A 12,127-nucleotide genomic window follows, 5' to 3' on the forward strand; every position below is an offset into this window, starting at 1 on the left:
TTCCTTGGAGCAGAACCCTGCTTATCTGTAGACCCAACAGCCATTTCCCCCTCTTCCTTGCCAGTTCAAGTGGCACAAGCCACCTACCTCACAGCACTTGGCCCCTCCCATGCCCCACTGGTAGATCTTGGTTTAGTTCATCTAATTCAGTATTTCTCAACCTTCTTTCTTTCACTCACCCCTCATGAAATCTTTGTAGACACTTTTTTTACTCAAATACTCCCCAAACTCCTCCCATGATATTTTAATACCACAGATACACTGTGCATCTGTTTATATAGCCCATTGAAGGACAATGAGTCATCATCACATATAAGTCTTCTCATCCCTGTGGAAGACAGAACAATGGCCCCCTAGGCCTTTCCACAAAGGTCCATATTGTCAAAGCTATGGTTTTTTTTTTTTTTTTTTTAAAGCTATGGTTTTTTTCCAGTAGTCATGTATGGATGTGAGAGTTGGACCATAAAGAAGGCTGAGCACCGAATAATTGCTCTCAAATTGCGGTGCTGGAGGAGACTCTTAAGAGTCCCTTGGACTGAAAGGAGATCAAACCAGTCAATCTTAAAGGAAATCAACCCTAAATATTCTTTGGAAGGACTCACACTGAAGTTCCAATACTTTGGCCACCTGATGTGAAGAGTCTACTCAATAAAAAAAACCTTGATGCTGGGAAAATTGAAGACCAAAGGAGAAGGGGGAGGCAGAGGATGAGATGGTTAGATACCATCACCAACTCAATGGACATGAATTTGAGCAAACTCTAGGAGGTAGTGGTGGACAGAGGAGCCTGGCATGCTGCAGACCATGGGGTGGCAAAGAGTTGGACATGACTTAGTAACTGAACACAACAGGCCTTTACACATCCTAATCTCTGGATTTTTTAAATATGTTTGGTTACACAACAAAGGAAAAATAAAGTTTCAGGTGGAATTGAGGTTGCTATTCTGCTGAATTTGAGATGGAAAGATCATCCTGAATTATCCTGGTACATCCAATGTAATCACAGATTTTCTTAAATGGGGAAAAGGAGGCAGAAGATCAGAAAAAGAGGGAGCATTATGGAAAGATTCAATTGATCATTGATGGCTTTGAAGATGGAGCCAAGGAGTGCAGAAAGACTCCAGAAGAGGAAAAAGGCAAGGATTGTCTCCTGGAGCCTCAAGAGGAACATAACCCTGGTGACACCTCAATTATGACCCAGAGAGACATATTTTGAGTTTCTGACATCCAGACTTATAAGATAATAATTTTGTGCTGCTTTTAAACTCCTAAGTTTGTCATGATTCTTTTAAAACACAATTTCTAGTTATTTATTTTATTTTTAGAATATAATTGCTTTACGATTTGTATTAGTTTCTGCTGTATAATGATGTGAATCAGCTATATGTATACATAAAACCTCTCCCTCTTGGGCCTCCCTCCCAACCCCTCCATCCCCCTCTCTAGGTCATCACAGAGTGCCAAGCTGAGTGCCCTGTGTTATATAGCTAGTTTCCCACTAGCTATCTGTTTTACACATGGTAGTGCATTTATATCAATGCTACTCTATTTGTCCCACCCTCCCCTTTCCCCGCTGTGTCCACATGCCCCTTCTCTATGTCTGTCTCTATTCCTGCCCTGCAAACAGGTCCATCTGTACCGTTTTTCTAGGTTCCACATACATGCATTAATATATGATACTCGTTCTTCTCTTTCTGACTTACTTCACTCTGTATGACAGACTCTAGGTCTATCCACATCTCTACAAATGACTCAATCTCATCCCTATCTTATAGATGAGTAATATTTCATTGTATATATTGTGGCACTTTCTATTAGGAACATAAGAAACCAACCCTTCCCTCACTCCAAACCAATCTTTGTTCCTATGGTGGCAATTCTGCCACCACTGAGCATGCACAGTCTAACTCTATCATTGTATTTCTACTTTCCTACTGGTTTAGGAATAAGCTTTTGACAGAATGCTGGCCAAAAAATCATGTGTGGCAGCGGGGGTTGGAAGGTGGGGGTGGTTCGGGAGGTTTCTGAGAAAGGGTTTTGCTCCTAAAAAAATAAATAAATAAATGAAGATATTCTTAAAGAGAAAATTGCCTTTGTTTCCCTATCAATGTTGCCATCTACATGTGATACTTGAACCTCCTCCAATGAGACAGTGAGGGCAGAAGGATGGTGAGAAACCCAGCTGCTAAGAACGGCAGAGCAGAAATGCAGAAAGAAGCAAAACCCTCGTTGCCTTAGTCAGGCACTGACATAGCCAACCGTGGAACTGACATACCTCCAACCTTCTTGTTACAGAGGAAGAAAAATGCAGTTATTATTTTAGCCAGTTTTGGATCAGGTCCAAGGCTTGCTAGTAAAAGAAGCCTTTCTTCTCTTTACCAGAAATAAGCTCATTCTGTAAGCAAAACACCCACCACTAGGTATCCCCTCATTAGCTGAGATTTAATGTGGTGAATAGAAATATTTGAAGTAAAAGATCATTTCAGTCACAGAGATTATAAGAATGAGATGCTAATTAGAGATGTTGAGCAGAAAGTTAAAAAAAAAAGAAAAACTAAAATAACAGAGAAGGTCCTTTCTAAGCTAGCCTTTTCCCATAGTCACAGCCTGTTCCCTCTTAGCACTCCATGTATCCTGTACCCCAGTCACCCTAAAGAACTTGTCATTGCAAATACATGCCTCTCCATCCCTGTGTGATTGCACAAAAAGGTCCCTAGAGCTCTTTTTCCTGGCTAGCGCCTTCTCATTCTTCACAGTTCAACTCAGAGGGCTAAGCCTGACATCACCCCTACCCAGAGAGTATTAAGCATTAGTGATCTTACTTTACCTCTGTTCCCACAGCATCTTAGGCACACCTTCATCTGCACTTTTCCCATTGTTAGGACCGTTGTGATTGTGTGAGTCAACACCTGTCTCTCCCCTCCATTAACCTGGACTCTGAAGGCAAAAACTGTGATCTTCACATGTAAGCCCTGCACCTAGTTCTGTACCTGGCCCAAAACAGGAGGGAGGAGAGGGGAGGACAAAGAGAGAGAAAGAGAGGGAGGATGAATATGAATAAGAGAGCTTGAGTCTTGAGCTTGGATGAGACACCGGGGTGAAGATCTCATTTGGGGAGTCATCAACACACAGACGATGGTTGAAAGTGAAAGCTTCAGTGAGATTGCCAAGAACAGAGCCTTCAGAAACATTACCACTGGGGTAGGAGGAGGTAAGGTGCCAAGAGGAAAAGAGAAACATAGCCCAAGGAGCTCTGCCTGCTGGTAAAGAAGACAGTTTCCAGAAGAAGAAGACATCAGTCACAGTGAAAGATGAAGAAGAGTCAAGAAGGAAGAGCTGGTAAAGGCCTTGGGCTTGGCCTCTGAGAGACCGCCTCCAAGACAGAATTTCATAAGAATGAGTAGTAAAGAGGTTAAATGACAGGAGACTCGGGGAGAATAAACAAAGAATTGGTGTGTCCACCAATTCTACATGTGCAAATGGTGTGTCCACACTGACCACACCTACATGTGCAAATGAGTGGACCAGAAAAGAAAGAGAACAAAATATATGACTCTGTCTCCTTTTGTTTCATATTCATATAGGCTGAAAAGCCTGAAAACATCTCTTTTTTAAAAAAAAGAAAAGATTTATTTATTTTTGGCTGTGTTGGGTCTTCGTTGCAGCGTGAGTTTTTCTCTAGTTGGAGCGATCAGGGGCTACTCTTGTTGGGCACGGGCTGTAAGGCACACGGGCTTCAGGAGTTGCAGGGCGTGGGTTCCATAGTTGTGGCACATGGGCTTAGTTGCTCCACACAGCATGTGGGATTTTCCTGGACCAGGGATCAAACCTGCGTCTTTTGAACCGGCAGGCAGATTCTTTACCACTGAGCCACCTGGGAAGCCCCTGAAGACATTTCTGTTTCTCAAAATTTTAACACCTTTACACATTTTGGTCCATTTAGGAATAAGCCTTTTAAGGGTTGTACCCAACCACTACCAGATGACCATCATGCACTTTGCTATACAAAGAAGGGTATAAAATGCAGTTCTCTATGCAAGTGGCTAACTTGGCAGCCAGGAGATGGGCCACAAGGTGTGGCTTCAGTGAAGAGGTGTGCTTTGCTCCAAGAGAAAGGGCAGAAGACAAGAGCTAGGGCACCTGAGTCCTGGTACTAGATTTTCCACTAAATCATTCTACGACCTTTACTAAGTCATCTCCCTGGGCCTCAGTTTCTCCCTTTCTAACCTGCTGTGTTTCTCTGATCCCACTCATTGGTATTGGGAAGTAATTCAGCCATTCAATGAATATTTACCTATGAGTTCAGTGAGCAAAGCATTAAGCTAAGAGGCTAATTCTTCTAATGGAAAACTCTGATCCCTATTATCACATAAATCCCTCCTGGGAAAAGTAACAATCTGAGCTGTTATTAGTCATTAACACTAATGTGTAAATGTTTCCTTGGTTATAATAATGGAAAACATTTCTTAAGAGCTTACAGCCTGCTAGACCCTAAGATTAAAACTTTACATGGATTTTCTCTTTTAATCATTACAAGAACAATAGAAGTGAAGACTATTGTTATTCTTGGTTTACAAATGAAGCAAGTTGGCCTCTAAGAAGTCACTAATGTCACATAGTGAGATCACCAGGCAATGGCCAGAAAAGGACTCAGAGACATGCAGCATGGCCCCAAAGCCTGTTGTACAGTCAGGGTTCAAAGAAACAGAATCAGTAGGAGGTATAAACACATAGAGATTTATTTTAAGAAATTGGTTCATGCAATAATGGAAGCTGGCAAACTCAAAATCTGCAGAGTGGATCAGCAGGCTGGAGATCCATGAAAAAGCTCCCCATGGTGCAGTTCAAACCTGAAGACTGCCTGCTGCAGAATTCCTCTTTGCTTGGGAAAATCAATGTTTTGTTCAATCCAGGCCTTCAACTGATTGGGTGAGGCACACCCACATTAGGGTGAGCAATCTGCTTTACTTGAAGTCCACGGATTAAAATGTCAATTACTTTAAAAACTCACAGGAACATCCACAATAATGTCTGACTACATATTTTGGCACCATGGCCCAGCCAAGGTGACAAAATTGACCATCATATCTGTACACTTAACACAATGGAGTACTCAATAATACTTCATCCTTTTTTTTTTTTTTTCCAGTTATTAGTTCACTGCAAAACATTCCCTTTCATTTTTCTCATTTTGGTTAACTACAGAATTCTCTACCTAGGTGTCCAAACCAGGAGATTGGGAGTTATCCCCAACTCTTCCTTCTTCCTCACTCTGTATATCCAATTGCTTGCAAAGACCTATTGATTCTACTTCCTAACAGGACTCCTATTTATCACCTCCCCTCCATCCTCACTACCACAACTTTATTTAAGACCTTGTCGCTTGTTGCCTGGACTATTGCAATAACCTACTAACTCATCTTGCTGCCTACAGATGGATTGAGTCTCTCCGTCCATTTTTCAACCTACTGACAGAGGGATCTTCCTAAAACACAAATCTGGTCACGCTGCTGCCCTATTTTAAATCCCTCAATAGCCCTATCTCCTTAGTCTGGTGAAAAGGTCCTTTACAATCCTGTCCTCATTTATTTCCCAATCTCATCTCCTGTCACCCCTCCAGTAAATCCCCCCCAACTCACTGCAGTCCCCCTTTACTAAAAATAGTTGCATTCTCTTATTAACAAAATTGCCATAGCTTCTCTTGGTTTCAAACTTTTGCAAGTGCTGTTTCCTTCAGCCTCAAATGCCAGCTCCCTTTCTCCTCAAATAAGATCAAAATGATCATTTTGTCAAAGTGTTGCCTGAGATCTGGGCAAAATAATTTCATCCCTCCCCTCCCAGAGTTTCAATAGAGAATTTGCCAGCTACTGTAAGTAACTGTCTCTCTAGAAAGTAAATTCCTGAGAGACAGCGCTGTGTTCTGTTAATTTTGGTAACAGAAACACCTAACAACCCAGTACCTGTATATATGAGACCAGGTACTTCATACATGTATTTAGCATAAATATGACCTTCTAGAGGTCACACTTGTGGCTGTTCCCTTAGCGAAAAAAAGTGCCTATCATTTCAGAATATAACACAGGGCCTAGAAATCACCAAAGGTACCAAGAAATAGCAAGCAGTCCCATTTTCCCTGAAAAGAGTATAAGATTTTGTTGTTGTTGTTGAAGAGTTAAAAAAAATGTTTCCCAACCTCTAAGGAGAACTGGTAACCAAGGAAGAAATGATGGCTAGAACAATGAAGAAGGACAGAGGCGGAGTGAGCGGCACTTCAAGATACTTGCAAACAAAAGGATCTTCTGACACAAAAAAGATTAGGGGATGGATTCTTCTAATGAGATAGACTGAACTGTCATCTTGCTGTCTCCAGCAGGTGTGCACGTGAGTACCTGAATGGTGAGAGCAGTCTGGGGAACTTTGGGTGTACACTAGTCTGTGTTTGTTATAATAAATAAGACACAAAACCTCAAGCCACCTGCATTACAGAGGAGACAAGCTTTACAGTACTCAGTGAACACAGACCATTGACAATCTGGGGGACCTGTGTGCATGTGTGCTAAGTTGCTTCAGTCATGTCCAATTCTTTGTGACCCTATGGACTGTAGCCCACCAGGCTCCTCTGGCAAGAACTCTGGAACGGGTTGCCATGCCCTCCTCCAGGGGATCTTCCTGACCCAGGGATCAAAGCCCTGTCTCCTGCGACTCCTGCACGGCAGGCAGATTCTTTACCACTGAGCCACCAGGGAAGCCCCTGGGGGACACGAGGTTACAATAAACCTTATATCTTATAAGTCATTAAGACAAAGTCATGCCATAATCATGTTGTTTCTACACAAAGGGGGGCGAAAGGTAATTGTTGAGGGAGACAGTGATTTCAAGTCCCAATCACCTTGACTAAGTCTGAGGATATTAAGAAGTGTTTCTGTTCCTTCACTCACTTACCTACACATCCTGGCCCCTGTTTAGGAATCGTTGCTACCAAAGGCTAGTGAAGGAGACACCACAGTTCCAATGACAATGACATTCAGACCACTGAATGTTTCAGAATAAGAACAGAGTAAAGCAAATCTCTATCACCATGAACATGGAAAAGGTATGGGACAAAATAATTCATACCAAGAATGTCAGGAACTCAGAAACATAAATCCCATCAATATGGCAGGTCCTTCTTGACCATAAAATTGAAGTGAGGGAAAAATATAGGCATATATGCCACTAGAAGCAAATTAATTTTTATTTTTATAATTGAGAATTTCAAAGCAATCTTTTTAACATGATTTGTCTTTCTTTTTAAAAAAAATTTATTGAAGTATAGTTGATTTACAATGTTGTGTTAGTTTCAATTGTAGAGCAAGGTGTCAGTTTACATACACATAGATCCACTTTTTTTTAAGATTCTTTTCCCATACAGGACATTACAGAGTAGAGTAGAGTTCCTTGTGCTATACAGTAGGGTCTTATTATGTATTTATTTTATATATAGCAATGTGTTTATGTCAATCCCAGTCTCCCAATTTATCCCTCCCCTCCTCACCCTCTGGTAACCATGTTTGTTTTCTACATCTGTGACTCTGTTTCTGCTTGGTATTTAATAAATAAGTTCATCTGCTCCCTTTTCCTAGATTCCATGTATAAGCAATACCATATGATATTAGGAAGCAACCTAAATGTCCGTCAACAAAGGAATGGAAAAAGAAAATGTAGTACATATATACCATGGCATACTACTCAGCCATAGAAAAGAACAAAACACTGCCATCTGCAGAAACATGGATGGACTTGGAGATTGTCTTACTGAGTGAAGTAATAAAGACACGAGATTAATAATTACAGCTTTTCATTAATAAACACACAAGATTGTGTTTATTAATGAAAAGTTTTAGTTCTATGAAACATTGTTTGAAATGCTTACGTCTGTCTCCCCCACCTCCGTCTACATGCGTCTCCTCTTCCTCAGTACCTCACCCAGCGCTTCCCCGCTGTAAGCCCTCCCCCAGTATTCCTGGTAGGAACCCATGACCTCACCCTCTGCATTCACACAGCTCCTGATCTGTACTTCTACGGGGCAGTGACCTTCTCTCAACTTGCCTCTAAGCACCTGGAGGGTAACCGTCCCCTCACATCCATCTTTGTTTCCCTGCCCAGGGCCTATCACAGTGCCTGGCCCACAGCCCGCATGCAGTACATCTAGCCCAGTGTGACCTAGGGACGGCTCCCGTCGGGGCATAAATAAAAGAAGCCAGAGTTCTGCTCCTGTTCCACCTTCATTAATCAAGTCCTACCTCCAGCTTTTCATTTACAAACAAGGGGGGAAAAAGCTGAACTCACAAGTTCACACTGCTGAGATCAAGACCCAAAGCATATGTCGGCCCACATGGAGGGCCCAATGCCAGAAGCCAGGAGGAAAACCAAAGTTCCTCCAAGGAAAAACAAAAAAAAAAAGTGGGGAAACGAGGAGAAAACATCCTCTGTCAAGGACGGGTACTGTAGCCAGTCAACTGCAGGAACACCTGTGCCGACACCTTGGTAACTACTGCAAGATGTTAAAGCAGCGCCAGGCGGCTGGGCTGGGGGTGTGGGGACAGGGGGCAGCAGAGAAGCGGCCAGCAAAGCCCCCCACCCCCTCGCCACAGCAGGGCTCCAGCCCAAAGCAGCTCCAAGCTGTGGGAGGGGAGAAATTTTCCGTTTGGTGGAAATTCAGCTGTATGCCACTGGGCTGGCCATTTTAATAACTGAAAATGAGACTTTTTGTATATTTAGAAGTCATTAAAGGACTAAAGCCAAGATATCCTCTAGAGGAGGATATAGAAGGAGCTAGACCATCATACGTCAAGAACCAGTAGAAATTAAAAATAAAGATGTCGCTTAAAGAATTTGCTTAAAATAAAGGAGTTGCATTTTAAAAATAAAGAAGTGACACCGTGGAGGCTCTTCAACATGCCAATTACATTTGCACTTTTTATGTCAGTTCTCAATAACAGGGCTTTCTCAAGTGCCTTTCTCCCTTGAAGACGCATAGAACACACAGGCTTCATGCTTCCTCACAGGCCTGCAGGGAATCCTGTTTTGTTTTGTTTTAATGGAGAAATTAGAAAATTCATTGATTTAGAAACCATAAAAAGAACTGAAATGTCTTCTTGAAAATAAAAAGTTCAGCCATGTTTTAAAACAGCCAAACAAAATATTCTAGTTCTTTCCTTATAATCTGGACTCCTCTGACTGCTGTCCAGTCAGCTAGTGGTCAGACCTGGCCCATGGCTGAAAAGGTGGCTCTTTGGCCATGTGTGAACTGTGCTGGACTCCACTGGTGGTGAGGGATGGTGGGCACAGTGCGCATCTGGCCACAGAGAACCGCTGAGGAGGCGGACGCGGCGACCGTCAATGAGCCTGAAGCCCCCGGTTTCATTCCTCTGGTCACCAACACGCTCAGCTGAGAGACACATGACAGAAGGCAGAGCTTTTTCAAAGCAGAGAACACTTAACAGAAGTCTTTCCTTGTCCTTGAAACCGCTTTGCTTGTTATCATTTAGACGGAGGCCAAAACTATTTTTGACAAATATTATGATTCATGGCTACATTTAAATCTTATTTTTCAGGGAAATTTTAGCTCCAATTTAACATATGTTGATAGAGCTCTATCCTGCCCCAGGCACTGATGAATAAGACCAGGTTGCTGCTACCCTGAGAAGGTCACGGTCTAGATGGGAGGCAGAGAGGTCGACAGACGGACAGCACACAATATGCATAGTGCTTCTCCTGTCTGGCAGCCTTTTCTCCTTGTTCTAGAAGGGCACCTCAATTTAGCCTTGAGGAATGATCCTTCCCTGTGGCTTTGACCATGTGTTTCAAGTAGGGCTCTCCCCACCTTCTTCTCTCCAGCTCCAGATGGACATGGGACCCACGCCTGGCCACTGTGAAAAGTGTCTTCCTTAGGCCAGAGTGGTTGCTTGAGGGATGGACTGAAACCCAGTATGGTGGGGCCAAGTCTGGGTCTCTGCTGGAACCAGTGGGAAGAAGCAGACCCTTCCCACTATGGTTGCCAGAGTGGATTGACAGTATTCCCCCAGAAGATATAACTGTCTGGAACTCAGAATGTTACCTCATTTGGAATAAGGGTCTTTGCAGATTTAACAAAGGGAAGGAACTCAAAACAAGATCAACCTGGATGAGAGTGGACCCTAAGCCCAATGAGGAGTGTCCTTATAAGAGACAGAAAAAGAGAAGGCTCAAATACACAGAGAGAAAGGTGGTGTGACCACAGACACAGGGATCCGAGTTAGGCAGCCACAAACCAAGGAATGCCAGGAATTTCTGGCAGTCACCGAAAGCCATGAGAGTGGCATGGGACAGATGATCCCTCAGAATCTCCAGAAGGAGCAAACACTGCTAACACCTGGATTTCAGATCCAGCCCCAGAGCGGTGGGAGAGAGAATACATTTCTGCTGTTCTAAGTCACACCATGTGGTGACTTGCTAAGGCAGCTCTAGGAAAGAAATACAGCTGCTAAGCTGGCAGTCCACAAGCACACAGCTGCTGGTGACCCTCCTCCCGCCATGTGGAAGAAACCTGAGGATAAAGCCAACTTGCAAGAAAGCAGAAGCCAGAAGCCAGAGCTGGAACAGGACGCATTCCTGTCAGTTCACTTTAAAATGTGGAGCTAAACCGACCTGAGGTCAGAGTTACTCTGAGACTGTGAACCACCCCCAATTTTCTTGTTGGCTTACGTTTGAGTCTTGACTGAAACCATGAAATAAATGTTTTAGTAAAAAAATTAATAAACATAAATCTCAACAAAAGAGAGTTGGGAGGCCAGAAGGGGCAAGGCTTGTGCCCCATGACAAGAGCAGAGTGCAACGGGAAGAAGAAAGATTCTTCTCCTGGCTGGGACTCAGCCAATGAAAAGCCATGGACTCTATTTACTAGAGGCCTCTTCCTTTTCTCCTCTATAAAAGTGTCCTTCTTCCCTTGCCCTGCGGGGACCTGCCTGTAGCTCGCCATGGTTGCAGACCCCAAACTGTAATTCTCTGTTGATTCCAAATCAAATCTTGGCTGGAAAAATATGTACTTGTTTCAGGTCAACTACTTTCTTCACTAACGGCGTATACAAAGGGTTGCAACTGCAGAAAAGAGCTCATCTAATGCCTTCTGGGAATCTAGGAAGGTTTCACTAAGGAAATATCATTAATGCTGGGTGTTAAAGAATGAAAATAGCTCCAGGCAGACATGCGGGATGCAGCATTTCCAGAAAACGGAAGAGGATCCACACAGATGCATTAGATAATGCTCAGATCATAAGGTACAGCACAAAAACACAGTGAGTGTGGGGATAGTGAAGGAGAGTCAAGAAATCAGACTGTTGAGAGAGCATGGTTGCTGTCCTCCCTGCAACTTCCCAGGACAAGGATGGGAAACTTGACTGAAGAAGCCAAACTCTGCAAACTTCAAAGAGAAATAGCAAGAGGTAGTAAAAAGAATACAAATTTTGGAGTCACAGAACTCTTGGTTTGTATCCCATGCTACCACTTCCTAATGAATTAGGTTATCTTGGACTGCTACGTACCTTTTTTGAGCCTTGGTTTTCCCATCTGTAAGAGAGGTATTATAATATATGCCTCACAGCCTAGTAAAAATTCAGTTATATTGTACTTATAAAGTAAGCACTAATAGTTCCCTCCCCTTTCAATGAATTATCTAAGGACAAACTTGGACATGGGAACAATAAGACAGAGAGGAGAGAGACTTTGGTAGGCAAATAGTCACATTAACAGAATATGGTGCGTTTACAAATTTACAACTCAAAAGTAATTAGGTCAAATCATAATTTTACATGCTTTAATGAAAGCCACACTAAACCTAATTTTTAGAGACCAGTGTGTCAAATCACCCATTTTTATGACCCTTGGCTATACGGACCCAGAAGTGTTTCCAAAATAATCCTTGTATTATAAAAGCACAAAAATGTTCAGAAAGCTGCATGATTAATGAGACTTAAAATGAGTCAGTAACACAAGAGTATGAAGGCAACAAGAAATGTGAGTTAAGAGGAAAATATTTAGAACAATTAACAAAACTTCAGGTCCTCCTAGAATACCATAAGAATAGAAATAAAGCATAATCTATGCTTTA

The 12,127-nt window shown here is 42.6% G+C and overlaps 1 protein-coding gene across 4 annotated transcripts in view; it reads right to left on the reverse strand.

Moving 5' to 3' along the window:
• Positions 1 to 12,127, reverse strand: part of GRM8 (glutamate metabotropic receptor 8) — an 850,596-nt gene that overhangs the window by 671,373 nt on the left and 167,096 nt on the right. The window lies entirely within an intron of this gene.

The sequence above is a fragment of the Cervus canadensis genome, chromosome 3, assembly GCF_019320065.1.
Source record: "Cervus canadensis isolate Bull #8, Minnesota chromosome 3, ASM1932006v1, whole genome shotgun sequence".
Classification (NCBI taxonomy): domain Eukaryota; kingdom Metazoa; phylum Chordata; class Mammalia; order Artiodactyla; family Cervidae; genus Cervus; species Cervus canadensis.